The sequence below is a fragment of the Chelonoidis abingdonii genome, chromosome 3 (assembly GCF_003597395.2).
Source record: "Chelonoidis abingdonii isolate Lonesome George chromosome 3, CheloAbing_2.0, whole genome shotgun sequence".
NCBI classification, from domain to species: domain Eukaryota; kingdom Metazoa; phylum Chordata; order Testudines; family Testudinidae; genus Chelonoidis; species Chelonoidis abingdonii.
The window spans coordinates 207,786,668-207,804,604 of record NC_133771.1 but is presented as its reverse complement, the minus strand read 5'-3'; the positions used below and the strand labels follow the sequence as shown (position 1 = coordinate 207,804,604).

The 17,937-nt window shown below is 46.3% G+C and overlaps 1 protein-coding gene across 2 annotated transcripts in view; it reads left to right on the top strand.

Annotated features, from left to right (window-relative positions):
• The first annotated feature begins 4,407 nt into the window (after positions 1-4,407).
• SNAP25 (synaptosome associated protein 25) overlaps positions 4,408-17,937 on the top strand; it is a 97,638-nt gene continuing 84,108 nt past the window's right edge. The window contains exon 1 of one of the 2 annotated variants that reach the window (XM_032800132.2): positions 4,408-4,692. The gene's annotated coding sequence lies outside the window, so the exon portion shown is untranslated. The remainder of the gene's footprint in view (positions 4,693-17,937) is intronic. The other variant, XM_032800131.2, reaches the window with a different exon arrangement.

Below are 17,937 nucleotides of genomic sequence, written 5' to 3'. Positions count from 1 at the left end.
TAGTACCACTCTCGCCTATAATAAAAGATACTGCCTCACCCACCTTGTCACTCTCATCTATAGTCTTCCATATTGAAATTATTTTAGCAGTGGTATTGTAGGTAAGGTCCTCATCCTACAGTTCATTTGAGCACATATGTCCCATGGAAGTCTTTGGAAGCTTTGTCTGAGTAGGCATGGTGAGATAGGGACCAGAACTAGCTGTCTATTTTAGGGATTCATGTAGTCCTCACTACCATAGTATCTGAACTGTTCACAATCTTTAATATACTTTCACAACACCCCTAGGAAGGAGGACAGAGCATTTTACAGCTTGCGGTCTGAGGCACCAAGAGGCTCAGTAACTTACCCAAGGTCACACAAGAAGTCCATGGTAGAGCAGGGACTTGAACCAGGGTCTCCCAAGTCCTAAGCTAGGGCCCTAGTTACTAGAGTGTCCTTCCTCTTTTTAGCTAGCGTCCAGTAAAGTCAATGGAAATCTCTTCACTGATTTCATTGGGCATTAGATCACACCGTACATTAGAATTTTCATTTTAAATCTCTTTCATTTTAAATCTTCACCAAATAAAGTTGAACTGGATCTTGGGTATGCAAATGAGCTGGGCTGAATCACAGATTTGCTCTTTAAAAATATGGTTTTACTATGTTGTTCTATATCTATATATCCTGAAGGTGTAAAAACAATGCAGCTCAGATCTAGTCAGGGCTGAAAATTTAATCAAATGCAGCCTGGAGTAGGTAGTTGCTGCTCTCGTTTATGTCTCTCAGACAAATTCAGGGTAAGATATAAAGCGGCTATAAATTGGACGTAAAGGTCTTGATCCTGAGATGTCCTGATCACTCACATCTCCCATGGTAATGCTCAGCTCCTCTAATAATCAGGCACAAATCAAATGTAAGTGGTTTATCATATTGATGAGACAGTTAAAAATAAGGGGAGTTGAATGGCTATTCTTTCACAGACATTACTCGGTATAGGCAAAATGTTCAAATTTGAATGTATAAAGTTAAACACCTAAGGCAGTATCTGAGTACCTTAATAAAAATAGTTCAGTTTTCAGAGCATTGACAGCTCCTATTGCTTAGCAGCTCTGAAAAGTAGGTCACTTCCATCTAGGTGCCAAAATATGTATTTAGATGCATAATTTTATGCACCCAGGTTTGGAAACTGGTAGCCTGTGTGTCTTCAAACATTCAAATCCTCTGTGAAAATTCACATTCCAAAGGAGAAAAACTATCTGTCTATTTTGGCAAGTAAGTCAGGAGAATCTATTACCAGCCTATATTTTCAAGCACAAATCAATCAATCAATCAACAGGATATTTGTTTAAGGCATTTCAAAAATTCCTAGGCTTGGAAAATGTGGGCATATATCAGTGGACTCTGGATCAGGTCTTACGAGCACTGGTGTTTGTGTGTGTATATATATATATATATATATATATATATCACAAAATATAAAACCTCCTTGTTAAAAATTCTACCCAGCATACTCTTGCAGCACACAAGCATTTTTGGAGGCTGCAGATGAACAGAGAGATTATTTGTTTTGAGTTTTTTTAACCAGCTGGATAACTTTCACTGTTTAAACCCAGAAATCTTTCTGATTTCTTGAGTGATGTATGAAAGCTTTGTGTCGTGTATGAAACAAAAGTGGTTTTCACACTATCAATTTGCTACAGGTTCTACATTCAATATCCTCAGCAGACTCGCTGACAATAACGTAGGAATCCTGTTAATATAATGTACATTTGCATCCAGCAAAGCATGTTCATTTTCTCATTACTCATAGATTGTGCCTGCATGTTCTAGCTATTCAGCTTGTTGAATATTTTCCTGAATAACGATGAGGGAGCTGAATCACTCTTCGACCAAATTTCGGTTCTTATCTTCTGTCTCTCCTGCTACCTTGTTTTTAGGCTTTGTTTCTATCCATTCTCATACTTACTATGAAATGAATGTTTAAGTATTATCATAAAGAGGTGATAAACTGGCATGTATCCCATTTGGTCATTTTTTTGAAAACCAAGTATCAGACAAGTGCTCCTGAATCAGCTAAAATTTGCTTAGTAGCATTTCTTTCAATAGAATTCTTAGTGCTTGGCTGCAAAAGGCTGCCTCCCTGTATCTCTCAGAACAGATTATTCCACCTTTGTAAGCAACATATAACGTATCCCTTATCCATATAACTTTAGACATAAACACAAGATAGATAATTACTCTCATTAGGACCACTGGTCATTGCTCATGGTCTAGTTAATTATTTGATCTCACTTTGTTTTATTAAAATATGTGTGTGGTTCAGTGGGTCTTGAAAGCTCATTTTATATCCCAATCCAATTTTCTTACAGTTGACCTTGTAGTAATGCTTCTGTCTGCATAATGATACTCCCCATCTGTGACATCTCACCTTTTGCACATTTTGTATGGATTTCCCCTTCCTTTCCCCGGGTCACAAAGGCTGCTGTTAGACATTAGTTTTTCTAAAACTGAATTTGATGTTGCCATCAGCACTGTTTCCATGTCCCCTCCCCCTACTTTTGTTATAATGGACCAAATTCATCCAGGGTTTAATTCTAATGGACTGTAATGCTCCTCAAAGGCATTCTTTGGAATGAATCCAAAACCAACCAGGATTTTGCAGTGCTACTGACCTAAGAAAGCAGCAGTTTATAACTTGCCTTTTGTTTCACCTCTTTAATCTTAATTATTGCATATTATTCATAATGATTAGCATTGCTCTACTGGAAATCAAATTTCATTTTAAAGAGCCTGTCTAATAGACTGTTTAATTATTTTTTTTACTTTAGATTTGTATTGATAATTTACAAACCATAATAAATGTATCTGCAGACTCTGGATTTTTGACATTCTGGATTTTATCTAGACATCTGGAATCTTTACCTACTGAAAACAATGGATAATGTTAATACAAACACAAGCTGGATGGAAAATGGCTTGCTTTTCAAAATTGGTATTGATGTTAATAAATCTTCTTATTAATTAGTTTAAAAGGGGATATTTGTCCAAATGTCTTAACTGGATACATGAGATCTACACAGTCATAATATACTTATATAATATTCTTACAAACCTTAAACCTGACCGGTTGTTTTTCGTGTGCATAGACTACTGGATACTGTCATGTATCAGAGAGCCCTTCTTGGCTGAGAAATTCTTTGTGGTATAATTAGCAAACTTTTGATGTCTTATTTAAACGAAGACATATTTTTGTGGGAGCGGGTATGAGCTGCTGTGATTGCCAGGCAGGATTGATAATCACGTTTTTCTGTGCGGCACAACAGAGCATGGGAGGAGAAATCACCCGCATTTCTCTGTTCTCTCCCACTCACTCCACCAAACAACCATAACAGGAGATGCAAATACAGCTGCATAGCATTTAATTTATCTCCGGGTTTTCCCTGCCATGCCAGATGAATTTGATTAGGCTAGAATTATCCCTAATCTGGGAATTGCATTTTGACTCAATATTATCCACACTTTATTAAAAAAGCCTGTGAATTAAGTGTCAGGATTTAATGTGTGCACTGAGCAGTTACCAAATCGTTTCTGGTTACAAGAATGTCTGAGACTGGGAAATTAATGAAGCCTCTTGTTTTATATTTGTTTTAATTTTAGGTCTGTCTGGTTCCATAAGAAATCACATAAATCTGTATAGAATAAGATGGGCGCTATAGTCGATGGCATGAGGGAGACCCTAATACTTTATTTAAAAACAGCCAACATTTTGTATGAAACCAAAGGACTCTTCTCTGCATTTTGTTTTCCACTTTTAAAATTCAAATTAAATAAGACAGTTGTTCCAAATAGGATGTGCTCTGAAATGATCGTTCCATTAATTAATAATAAAAAATACCTTGTTTCTCTTGGAAGGGATTAACCATTTTTATCCCTGCTGGGTGTGGGTTTGTTTTAACTGATGATGCTTTCCCCCAAATGATCAACTATGTCGTGTGTCTTTAAATCTAGTTATTTGGTTGGTTTTTCTTTGAGGGGGTAAATGATCAGATTAATACACAGAGACCCCCCTGACATGATGCTCTGAAAAAAGAAGAAGAAGAAATCACATACAAAAATAGCAGCCCACGTAGATTGGCCATATATGGAGTACCAGAGACTTCACAGGGATACCCTCTTCGGACCACCCCTTTGGCGAAAACAAATCACTACTGCATTCTCTCTCTGCCCTCCTCCTCCAAAAAAATGATTAAGCAAACCTTCGCTCAGCAATCCCCCCTTTCCCCCGCACACACGAACACACACACCCCAGAACACCAGCGGCTGCATGCTGCACATGGATGATCACAGCCCATCACACGGTTGCGGAGCTAATTCTGGGGCCAGTTTTCTCTGTTATTAACTGGAAGGGAAATGCAAAGGATTGCAGTGCAAGCAGCAGCCTCTGACGACTCAGGCTCCCACAGACCACTCTCACTCCTCCTCCCCCCGCTTCCTCTCCTCCCCCCACCCCCTGATAGATGTCTATTAAAAGCTGCTGACGTGGGCAGGGACGGCCATCTTTGATGAGGGCACAGCTCCGGTTCCATTGAAGAAGGAGGCTTGGGGAGGTCAGGAGCGAGTGTCCTTCCCTCCCAGCCGCAGCAGGAGCCGCAGCCCAGGGGCTGAGAACCTGCCGCCGGGCTGCCTGCACCGGACTTCGCAGAAGCCAAGGTAAGGGTGCGCGCCCGGACAGAGCCCTTTGTCTTCTGCCTAGAGCCCCGGGCACGGGCAGGCAAGGCTGCTGCAGGCTGGGAGGAGAGCGGTAACCTCCACGTCAGGTTATTTCTGCCCGCGGAAGGGGGCGAAGCTATTTATAAAGCCCTGTTTTCCTGGGATTGATCGTGGCGCCTTTCCACCCAAGGGGCTATGGAGCTGGCTCTTCTGCACTGTGGGCACAGGAGAACAGAGAAAGGTTGCATTAGCCTCCCTCTTCCCTTTTGGGGAATAAGGAGGAGGTTGCATCTGTTTCCCTGGGGTCAGCAGCCTCCATCCCCGGTCAGCCGCCCTGTGCCCATTGCAGCGGCGGCTGGGTGAGCAGCTTGGACAGCGGCGCTCGCCCGCGGAGGCAGAGCCCGGTTCAGCACCTCGGAGAGCGGCAGAGTCCGGTCTGTGCAGCTCAGCACCTGGGACAGCGACGCTGGCGGGGACCACCGGTGCAGAGCCGGGGGGTGCAAAGGGGGCAGCGTCCTTGTGACATGCGCTGCAAAGTGCTGGGGGCGCCCCCCTGCCTCACTCGCCCTTCCACACTCACCTCTACAGCAGCAGGCTTGGGGTGGGGGCGGGGGATGCGCCCCTCCGGGTCTTATTTATACTTTCCTCTGCCGCCGGCAGCCCGGCAACTGAGCCGTTTAGCCCAAATCGAATTGCTCGCCAGTTCCCTTCCACCACCCCCTTCGCCACCCCACGCCCCCTTTCTGAATCCAGCAGTACCTGCCTTCCTCCCCACACAGGGGCATGCACGCCGAGCCGTGCTCGGGGGCCCCATAACACGAGTGTGCGCGCCCACGCGTGTGACCCCGGACTGCTCGCTTGTCCTTGGTGCACTCTCGCACCGAACTGGCGTTAATTGCTAATCCGGGGCTGGAACCAGGGACTGGGCAGTAGTTGTGGTTCGCGGATGTGTCCTGGGCCCCCTGTGTGTCCTGAGCCAGAGTCGTGCTGGGGTAGAGCCCTTGTCTTGTTCGAAACACAACCCAGGCGAGGGCGCCCTTTGAAATATGAATTAAACCTTCCCCCCCAAGGAGGGGGAAGGGGGAATCCAAGCCTGCAGCCTGTGGGCCCCGAGATGCACTGTGCCCCTGCTGGGCATGGACTCTAGCAAGCAGAGAGTGCCTGCTTATGTAACCTATCTGCTGGACTGCCCGGGCTGCAGCCCAAGCCCTGCCATTTCCTGGGGGCAGAGCCCCAGAGCCCGTTGCAAGGGGAGTGGGTAACTTTGCGGGGGGGTCAAAGGGGCGTCCCGCAGGCTAGGAGAAGGGACCGGGCGTGCAGCGCCGGTTTCGGCTTCATAGGGCTGCTCTCCCGCGGCACGTCCGCCCGCTCTCTCGCGTGGCTGCGTCAGACGAGCGCTGCTGGCGCGCGGCTGCCCCAGTTCCGGGCCGCTTCCCGGGCAGGAGCGCAGCCGCGGCCGGCTCGGCTCGTGGCGGGCTCTGCAGTGCGCCCGAGCAGCGGGCGGGGCGTCACGGTTTTAAGGGCACGCTCCGCGGGAGCGTCTCTCCTGGGCAGCTCGGAAACCCGGCGAGTTGATGCACGTCACTGTGCTTGACTCCTGCAGAGGTGGAGGCAATCTCCTGGGGGGGGGTTGGAGGAGCACCAGAGACTGTCTGGGGGGGGCAGGGTGTGACGAACTGGGACTGTTCCTAATGTTTGCTCTGAACACTGTGTTGGTGCCTCAGTGTCCCCTAGGCAGTTCTTAATCTGGCAGAGCAAAGGGCCAGTGCACCTAATGCCTGGCACTCTGTCTCCTAGCAACTGATGGCCTGGGCCCCTCCTCTGCAAAGGTGCCGACTGCAGGTGTTGGAGACAAGAGGATCAGGTGACCTCCTGGCCTGGAAAGGAGCTGAGCAGAGAGGAGGGCTGGGGGGTTGGTTAGTCTGGAGCTACCTGGGGATAAGGAGTGAAGTGCAGACCTAGGGTCTGGCTCACTGCCCCCAGAATGGACCCGGCCAGAGGGTCTGGTTCGCTGTATCTACAAGCTCTGTTTTAGACCCTGTCTCTGTCATCGATAAACCTCTGTTTTGCTGGCTGAGAGTCACGTCTGACTGCAAAGTGGGGGTGCAGAACCCTGTGGCTTCCCAGGACCCGCCTGGGTGGGTCGCTGTGGAAGCCCACGGAGGGGCAGAGGATGCTGATGCTCCAAGGAGAGACCCAGGAGGTGAAGACGTGTGAGCTTCTTGCCCTGAACAAGTCTGCTCCAAGGGAGAGGAGGCTCCCCAAAGTCCTGACTGGCTTTGTGGGGAGCAGTTCCAGAGCATCGCCTGGGGACTCCGTGACACAGGGGAACGCCACCAGCCCATGCACAGGTACTAGAACTAGGGGGGCTGCTGCACCCCCTGGCTTGAAGGGGTTTCCAGCATAAACAGGGTTTGCAGTTTGGTTCAAGGGCTCTCAGCACCCACCCCCCCATCCCACGTTCACTCTGCATCAGCCTGACCAACCCCTTTAGGGTCAGTTGCATCTGCCAGGCAGGCTCAGGGCCGTATTAACCTTTTGTGGGCCTGGCACCAAACATTTGTGAGCCCCCTGGGGGCAATGGAGCATGGCATGGGGGGTTGGTCCCCGGAGTGAGGGGCTGGCTGGGAGCATGGCATGACAGGGGTGGCCCTGCTCGTCCCAGCCCAGTGCAAGGGCACTATTTACAAACCAGCAGTTGCCAGATGCACAATGGCCTGCCCGACCCTGTGCTGCCAGCATGTCCCTTCTCCTCTGGGGCAGGCCAATGCTGCCCAGTACCGGAACACCCCCGCCCCCCGATTCCCTAGGACCAGAGCCCCTACAGACTCACTATGCCCAGCGCCCCCCCTGACCGTGCCACAAATGCACAGTGCCCTGCCCATCACCACAGCTGCCCAACACCCACACACAGCCCCCACTAACAGAGATCTTTCCCATCCCCTCACAGCCCAGCACACAGAGACCCACTCTGTATGCCCTGTCTCCTGGCCAGCAGCACAACTAGGGCTGGACCAAGGGCGGGGAATCGCTCTGGCCCCTCAGGACTGGTGTGATCAGCCAGGCCAGGGCTGCCTCAGCTGGGCTTTTTCAGAACCCAGTTGCCTGGAGGGGTCCAGCCAAGCCCCCCACACTGCCCTCCCCCAATTGGTTGAGACTGCCTAGACTTCTGCACCAGTTCCAGGCATCTCAGCTCCAGGGAGACAGGTGGGGCTCCCCAGGTGGTGGAAAGTGAAGACTGCCTGGAGCTGGAGGGGCACTGGGGTCCGGCCAGGAGGCAGAGAGAAGCTGGCAGGTGGGGTCAGGGGGTGAAGCGGAGCCATTGGCCAGTGAGCAGGCCAAGAGGAGCAATTGGAGGGGGACCCAGCGGTCTGGCGGGGTCTTGGGGTGTAGTGGAAGCAGAGAAGGCCAGGGCCCCTTCTGAGCATGGGCCCGACTCCATGGCATCACTGTTGCTATTGTAAACCCAGCACTGGGCAGCTACACTGGAGATGTGGGAGATCAAAGAGCGCTGCTAGGAGGCAGGGAGAGCCCCCTGCCCCTCTTACCCTGGGCTTGCTCCTGCCTTTGGACAAATGCAGGATCTGGCAGGAAATTGCCCATATCCTGGCTGGGTTCTGTCTGCTGCCTGCACTGAGTGGGTGACACTGGCATTGACAGGATGGGTTTGCTGTCCCCTCCAGGCTGGACATGCTCCAGCCTAGTTTTACGCAGAGCAGGCAGGGCTTGGAAATGTACCTACCAAAGGGGTGGGGGGAGAGCTCTGCTTGCTAGTGCCTTGCAGGGAAGGTAATTTTCCAGGGTTTAATTTGTGCTAGCAGGACTGAGCCCTGGCACCTCTTGGCTTGGCAGTTCATAGCTCCCCCCCACCTCCTAGCGCCTCTGGGTGGCAGTTCATAGCCCCTCCATCGCTGGGCTTGCCAGCTCAGTTATAAAAGTAAAAAAATTGCTTGAGCCCCTGAACCTAATTGAGCCTGGGCACCTCTTTCGTTACAAATTAAGCACTGTAATTTTTCCCTGCTGGCCAGTGCCAGAGGCAGAAAATGTGGCTCAAACTTCAGTGCTGACGTGAGGGCAGTTTCATCTTTCACTGGCACTGTGACTCTGGCCGGGAGCTGTGGTTGGCAGGGTAGAATGACATGACTGAAGCCCCTTCCTGGCAAGAGCTGGGAGTCCAGCAAGTCTGTTCAGGAGCCAATGGGATATGTGTGACTGCCAGGGAGGGGAGGACAGACCGCAGTGTGCTTAGCAGGGAACACACCGATCCAGGGAGAGAAACGGAGTGAAAACGAGCAAAAGAAAAACAGGAAAGGCAAAAGGAGTTAGGAGAGAGAGAAAAAGGGGAAGGGAGAAACGAAAGTGTTGCCTCTCTGAAGAGGGTCAGGAATCTGGTCCTGGGCTGAGTTATTTTTGAAGTCCACAAACTGGTTCTGACACCCTTTCGCAGTGTCCCACCAGCTGCTTTTACTGTCTTTTTGTGCCCGAATCGTATTTGAAAATACTTTGCTAGATGCTAGAAAAACATGGCTGGGAAATCTTTCAGGAGCACTGTGTGTCTTGAAAGAAACCCCAGACTCCTAAGTTCAATTGCATTAGCTGAGAAGGAAGAAGATGCTGCAGTAGAAGTGTGCGCGGGGAGGGGGAAATCTTGCCCCCTACCTGCCAGGTCCCAAATATTTGGCGACCTCTTTGTAACATTAGGGGAAGGAACTTCTTCAGAACACAAAACACCAGCATCAATGCAAATCTAAAGCAAATGGGGGGGGGGGGGAATATGAGAGTAACTATGCAGACAGATGGTCTTATTATTTATTCAGAGACAAGGGAGCATTGTTTCTGGAGTTTCAAGGGACTCTTGCATTCCACCTTTAAAACACACAGCTGCCAAAATAGAGTTCCACAATGTCCCATTCCATTGCCAAGAGATGCAGGCTGTGAAAACTAGAATGAAGCATTTTTTAAAAAGAAATTTGTTGGTACCTCTGCATAGTGCAGACAGAGGTCAGTCAGGAGGACAGTCTCTGCGTGTTCAATGACTGAGATGACTCAGGAGACTCAGTTTGTAAAGGGATGACGGACACACATCCAAAAAAAAAAAAAAGAGAGAAAAAAAAAAAGAAAAAAAATGGCCAGATTTTTCAAAGGTGCTGAACTCTGTTTGCAGCTCCCTTCGAACTCAATGAGAACTGTAGGGGCCTAGCACCTCGAAGAAATCAGATCAATATTATTTAACTTACTGTGTCAACTGGAGCGAATAGAAGGGTGGGTTTTTCAAAAGTGCTTAGTATTAGCCTAGGGTGGTTGCCACTGAACTCCTTGGGAGTTTTACCATTCATTTCAGTGGGGGCAGAGCTAGTCTGATGCTGAGTCCTCTTGAAAATATCACCCTGAGGACTTTCTCTTTAATGAGAAAAAGAACTGATTTTTTTTTCAGAGCGACTTCCCTAAAACTGAGCATAAACATGCAGCTGTAGGTTTAAGCAGTAAGGACTTGATCCAAAGCTTTCCGAAGTCAATGGAAAGTCTTCCACTAACTTAAATTAGCTTTGGATCCAGCTGTAACACTGTATTGTTAAGGCAAATTAAGCCTGGTCTGCATGCAGCTTTTGTGCTGCTTTAACTGTATATCAATATAAGCACCTTTATACTAGTATAAGTGCATCCACACTAAGGGGTTGTACCTCTTTAAGTGTTTCTTCACCAATATAGGTAAAGTGACACAAAAGCTGTGCATGGACCAGCCTTTAATGACAATTTTTAATAGACTTTTATTTGTACTGATAAGGTGCAGCCAATGCGTAGTAACTAGGACTATGGCTCCTTTTTAATTAAAACATCATTTAGGGTCGGATCTTGCGCCATGGAGGTCCATGGGAAGTTTGCCATTCATTTCAGTGGGAGCAGGGTCAGATTCTTATACAACCAAATTTGAACTGGGAATTTTTTTTTGCAATTTGTTAGTCGTTTCTCTTCCAGTTGAGCCCAGGAGCATAAGATATTTCAGAGAAAGAAGAAGCTGTGCAGCTAATTAGTTTAGCCACATCTCTTATTTAGCAGTGGTACCCCACTAAATATTGTCTGTTGAATTTCTCCCTTACTTCCCTGTAATATTATTTGAAATAGTTGCGCCTTGATCATTTAATCCCGGATTTAGCAAAACACTTAAGCACATTATTAACGTCAAGCACGTCTTTAAATTCTGTGAACTAAGAGTATGCTAAAATTAAGCCTGTGCTTAAGTGCTTTGCTGTGCTGGGGCCTTATTTCTGTATTTTGTAACTGATTCCCTTTGGGCCTGATGCTGCAGTATTTGCCCGGGCACAATTCCCATTCAGATCAGTGAATTGTTGGCCACACAGGAGTGTACGACTAGATGCTTCGTTCGCTAGAGAGATCACCAACATTCTTTTAGTGTCTGTCTCTATTTTATCTTAAACAAAAACTTTTTTAAAGGAACACCTTACCAGCAGTGTAACACAAGTGATGATACCAATATTACTTTCATAAAACATGTTTCATCTTAAAGATTTATGAGTTGCTCTAAAGACAGTGGACTAGACACCTCCCACTCAGTCCCTCCAGTTTCTCATTGGTGTAACTCCACAGTTGTCAGTAGAGTGACTCTGGATCTACGCTAAGAATAGAACTTTATGTACAAGACTCATTGCTTCACCCACGGCTGAAATGCAAACCCCGCTGGGGACACTAGAGCTGGCAGACCTACTCTTGAGCAAAGTCAGATGTGAGCTTTCCTGGCCATAAATTGTCAAAAATGTAGCTCAGCAAAGCACTCGCCCATCTAGCCACCAGCCTTTCATCCCTAACTATCACCCCAAAGCACCCCCAAGTTTGATAACCTTCTGTTTCTTACTTATTGGCCTTGCAGATGAGGCTGCTGCAGTGCACTGCAGTAAGAGTTTTCCTGAAGTCCACATACGTTATATTCATAGCGTTATCCCGTCAACTCCTGCTTGTTCCATCATTCCAAAGTATTTACTCATGTTCTTCTTTTTGTGAAGTCTATACTTAATTGGACCACAACTTTCCATACCTTGCCCTGTCCTGTCTCATTGTTTCTAACATTTTCCTCCATAGCTGAAGGCAGATTTATAGGACTGGAAGTTACTGGTCCTCTCCTGATCCTGGATGATTATAGTCATTCTCCATAGCTAAAATGGCAGGGCCCCTTGCATTATCAGTGCTATTTTTGTCTCCTTTCTTATCCTAAAGCATTTTTAAATGTCTGTTTTTTAGGTTTTCCTTTGTCTTTTGCCACTTTCCTTTAGCATTTTGGAATGGAACTCCATTTTGGCCTGAAGAATGTAATTATATTAATTTCCTAATCACCTTTTCAGTCATGAGCATGGCTGTCTGCAACCATAATCAAATAGGAATCAGCGAGCGTTATGATGAAATGTCAACTATGAGGTCAAATGTCACAGAGTGTTAAGTCGATGGTCTAAAGAGAGAAATGCTTTTGCAGTGTACTAGGGGCCTGATCCAAGGGCACCTCCCACTGACTTCAGTAGACTTTGGATGAGGTCCTAAATGATAAGGCCATCAATATTTTAACTTCTTAATGATGAGAGCAGGGGATGGACAGGTAACGAAAAGATACCATTCCCCAGTGCAACATTTACTGATTGAATACATTATCTGAATCGAAACTGTGCACACCATTCATCTTTACAACAGGGCTTTGTTGCACATTTTAGCAATTTAAATTTTAAAAGGGCCAACAGAATGATCTGTGTATTCCTCATTTGAAATGTATTGTTATGCTGTAGTCCTAAAAAGAATAGCATTTATTAAAGTTTTATAGCTTTTCTTCAATGCTAATAATAGATATGGTATCTCATCTTCTGCAAGAAAGGAGGTCGGATTCTAATCCAAATGAAAAAAAGAGGTATGAAGTAATTAAGGGGGAGGGATAACTCAATGGTTTGAGCAGTGGCCTGTTAAACCTAGGGTTGTGAGTTCAGTCCTTGAGGGGGGCCACTTAGGGATCTGGGGCAAAAATTGGTCCTGCTAGTGAAGGCAAGGGGCTGGACTCAATGACATTTCAAGGTCCCTTCCAGTTCTAAAAGGTTGGGATATCTCCAATTATTACCTATAATTAATCATCAATGTTTCACTGTTCCTTTGGAAACTGAATGCTCATTTGGCATTGACCAAACTGACTATTCTGGCCACGTACTTGCGGAACGCTTAGGTTTTCATTTATTCTTTTATTATTGCTTCAAGCGATGGTTAGTTACGGGGCCAGATCCTCAGCTAGTGTAACTTAACAGAGCTCAAATTGATCGACAGTCTGGCCACAACATTCTTTTTCAGTCAACAGCTGCTCTTGAGTTTTAAATGAATTGGTAGTTTAGTCATAGGCTCGGAGGCCCAGACTTTTCAAGGTGTTTCCTTGGGAGTTGGGCCCCTAAATACCTTTACAAATCTGGTCCTAAAATCCTATTCTTTTTGCATTAACATTTTTGTGAAGTTGAAGTTTCAAATATTATTCTTTAACAGAAAGATTTGGAAAAGTTTATATTTCTTATAAATGGTGGTGGTGATGATGATGGTAGGAAGAAAATGACAGTGAAGAAATATACACACCTGTACTGATTAATAAGATTATAATTCAGTTTGGGGTTCTGCTGCAGGCTTGTGGTACATGATATCAGCTGAGCGTTTTTAATGAGGTTAACAGCGATGAGCCAGATTCAGTTCTCAGTTACTGATGTGAATCCATCTGAGTTTCAGCTGATGCCGGTGGATTTACCCAAGTGTTCAGAAGGTCAAATCAGAGACAAGAATCTGACCCTAGGACTCTATAAATACATGCATACACAAGTAAATCTGTTCCTCTAGAAAGGATAATGCATTTTGATTCCTTATGTTGACTTTCCATGTCAGTTTTAGTCCTGTCTAATTCTTCAGTTTTGCCATTTTTCATTATCAAGGCGATTTGACAAATATCTTCTAAATGACAATCCATATCACTGCCATATTACCAGATCTTAAAAAAAAAAAAAAAATTTAACCCTTTAACTCCCACCATTTCTCATTCTACCAGCAGCGTGACTCAGCTGTCGGAGGGCTAAAATAGAAAAAATGTATCATTGAATACATTTCTAACAGGAAGCAAGGGAACTGATATTTTATATGTATTTTTTTATAATTATAGTTTTCCTTCTGTTTTTAATATGGCAAAATTATGGTGCCCTAAATATACTAGTAGAGGCAATATTATAATTATCATAGTTCTGTGTAATTGCTAATAACAAAAATGTGTTTGCTAGCCCATGATTACGGAAGGATGTTTCACATATGTGATTTTTGACATTAATGCACGATTTGCCATTTCTTGCTCCAAAACCTACCAATTAACAGGGAGGTGCATATTACCGCTAAAAACACTACAGAAGCACTGTATATATTTTACCAGTATGCTACAGAGCATTTGCTAGGGCATATTTGTAATTCTATGCTGATTGCTTTAATCTAATACCATAATAGCCTGATTCTGCAAAGTGTGGAGTGTTTCGTGAGGGATGGTGTGCATCTTCAGTTCTTGCAGAGTCTGACCCAAAGCCCACAGAAGTCAACAGAAACACACCCGTGGGCTTCAGTGGGCTTTGGATCAGGCGCATAGATATCAGAACGGGGTGTATTCTAAAGGCTCTCAGTACTATATAGCTTCAGCTGCTGCCATTCTTTATAATGTTTGTGGATCTGAAATACTTTTAAATTAGAAGAAATTCTGGGGAACGTTTCTCTGGGTTGTGATATGAGTGAACCCAAACAGGTCATTTCATTTCTTCTCATACAAATAAATCAATCATTTGTAGAATAGGTGAATTGCTTGTTTTAATTTTTTTCCCCAAGGAAATCACAGTTTATAATGACACCAGTACACATGCCAATTTATCGCTCTGCTTATGAGTTTGCTTGACCTACAGTAGAAATCTATTTGAACAACAGAACTGATCTGTCAAAAAGGGAATGACTATTCATAGATGGATGTTTTAAAACAAAAACAAATGAACATTATGGATTTCTACTGTAAATTAAACAAATGCGTGCCTTTTTACTTGCTATATACCATGTGTATCCCAACAGACTCAAGGGTTAAGATACATCATATGCAAATATTGTTCATATACTTAACCTTTTTTAAAGGAAAGCTACTGCAAACTGATTCCTGAAAAAATGTTTTAGTTGCATCTACAGGATTAATTTGTATTCTGCTTTGCCTTGTTTTTTGTCAGTATTAATATTTTAGGTCCAATCCTGCTTTCATTCCTATCGGTAGGAATTTTGCCTATTACTTCAAAGGCAAATAGGAGAAGTTCCTTTCTTCAGAGAGCAGGGAATTGCTATTGATCAGCTGGTGAGAGTGCTTCAGAAATATAACCTACATCTCTCAAAGCTCAGAGTTTGGTTCTTGGACTATCCAATATATTACAAATCATGTGAACAGCGAAATTTTATTCTTATTTATTAGACACGAACATCTCTATTTGCAATAGTTTGTTCTTGAAGGAAATGCAAGCAACAAAATTGCTGTTAAAATAAATTTGGGCCCATGTGTGCCAACTATTTGTTATAGGAACCCTAGTCTAGTAATTAAAGCATAAGACTGGCAATCAGGAAATCTAAATTCAGATCTGGGTCTGTCACATGCTAATTGTGTGTGACCTTGGACAAGTTACTTTGACTCTCTGAGCCTCATTTCCCTCATCTGTAAAAATGAGAATAATGGCCTACATCAGAGGTCGGCGACCTTTCAGAAGTGGTGTGCCAAGTCTTCATTTATTCATTCTAATTTAAGGTTTCACGTGCCGGTAATACATTTTAAAGTTTTTTAAAGGTCTCTCTCTATAAGTCTATATATTATATAACTAAACTAGTGTTGTATTGTAAAATAAACAGGGTTTTCAAAATGTTTAAGAAGCTTCATTTAAAATGAAATTAAAATGTTGATCTTACGCTGCCGGCCTGCTCAGCCCGCTGCTGGTCTGGGGTTCTGTTCACCTAGGCCGGCAGCGGGTTGAGCGGGGCCTGCGGCCGGGACTCCAGCTGGCAAGGGTCCATCAGCCAGAACCCTAGACCAGCAGTGGGCTGTGCAGGGCTGGCGGCCAGGACCCAGAGGGCTGGGGGCAGAGGGCTGAAGTCAGGGCTGGGGGCTGGGTATGTGAGGGAATGTAGGTATCAGGGCAGAGGGGGCGCTGGGTATGGGTGGGGGTGCCAGAGTCAGGGCTAGGGTTGCGGGGGGGATAAAGGAGTCAAGCAGAGGGCTGGGTATGTATGAGGGAGGTACAGGGCTCAAGGCAGGGGCCCTGGGAAGGTGCGGGGCTCAGGGCAGAGGGCATGGTGTGTGTGTGTGTGTGTGGAGGGGGTCAGGGCTCAGGGGAGAGTGCTGGGTGACTGCCCCCCTAATAACTCTCAACCCCACTGCTCCTTGTCCCCTGACTACCCCCTCCTGGGACCCCACCTCCTCTCTAAGCCTCCCTGTTCCTTGTCCTCAGACTGGACTCTACCTCCTACCTGTCCCCAGACTGCCCCAACCCTTATCAACACCCCTGTCCCCAGCCAGACCCCTGGGACTCCCATGCCTATCCAACCACTCCTGACAGCACCCCCAGAACTCCTGACCCATCCAGCGCCCCCCACTCCCTGCCTGCTCCAACCCCTTTCCACACCCCTGCCTCCTGACAGGACCCCCAGAACTCGCAACTCATACAACCCCCTCACTCCTTGTCCCCTGACCACCCCCTACAGAGACCCCTCCACCCTAACTCCCCCCCAGTACCCTCCTTGCTCCCGGTCCCCTGACTGCCCTGACCCCTATTCACCCCCTTAGTTCAACCCACTCTGCCCCCTCACAAACCCCAGGACTCTCAGGCCCCATCCAACCCCCCCCACCTCTAACCCCCCATCCAACCCACCCTGCTCCCTGTCCCCTAACTGCCCCCACCCCTTACCAACCCCCCCAGCCCTGGGCCCCTTACCATGAGGCTCCACTCAGAGCTAGATACGCTGCTCCGCAGGAGCACACAGCCCCACCCCTCTGGTTGAGCGGGGAGCATGTCTGCCTCCAAACGCTGCCCTCGGGAGCGCGCAGCCCCGACCCCCAAAGTGCTGGATGCGGTGGCAGGTCTCCAGGGGAGGGCAGAAGGCAGGGGAGGGGCCGGCAGCTTGCTGTGCTCGGCCCCGCGTTCCGGCCCGGGAGCGCAGACCCCGTGGCTTGCCGTGCCGGGAGAGTGGGGCCATTTGCCCACCCCGTGCACACAGCTATGCTTCTGCTCCCTGCCCCCGCGGGGGAAGTGGAGGGCAGAGGAGAGCATGCCGGGCTGGGCAGGATTTTTAGTGGCATGCTGGAGTCCCGGCAGGCTCCAGCGTGCCATAAAAAATTGGCTCGCGTGCCATAGGTTGCCGACCCCTGGCCTACATGTTCAAAAAGTGATTTTGTTTTGTGTGCCTCAATTTTTGGCACCCTACCTGAGACATTTTAAAGGGGATGGATTTTCAGAAAGTGCAGCATACACGTGCTCTTAAAATCTGGCCCCTTTAAATTCTCAAGTTGGGCACTCAAAAGTTGAGACACCCAGAATATTTAGCCACTTTTGAAAATGTTGGAAGGAAAGTGCAATAGCAAGACAAAGTACTTTTATTAAACATTACTAGGAATGTATTATATTTATGGTAGCATAAGGAAATCTAATGGGGGAAGGGAAAAATAGGATGAAATATGTATAGGTCTGATTCTGATCTCACTCTGATATTTCAGGAATAATGCCACTAATTTAAATGGAGTTACAGTGGTGTTAAACCCATTTGTGTAAGAAAGAATCAGGACCTACGGATCCAGCCCTGACTAACTGACACAGTGCAAATTCCAAATTGAGAACACTGCAGTTGAATATACAAGCTGAAATTTTCTTTCTGTGAGCATTTGAGCTTAACATTTGCTTTTTGCAAGTATTCATACATGTGACACGCCAATGCTTGAAGGCTCTCAGAAAGCAAACCTAAAAGGTGTGTGAACACAAATCGAAATCCACTATTGAATTGCAGCAAATATCCACCACAAAACATTCCCAGTATTTGCTCACCTGTGTGAAAATGATTGAAATATACACACTGTCTCTGCACAGCCTTTTCATGGATTTCTTTAAAATCTTTAGCAGTAAGAAGTTGGTCCGATGAAAGATATCACCTCACCCACCTTGCCTCTTTAGCATTAAGAAA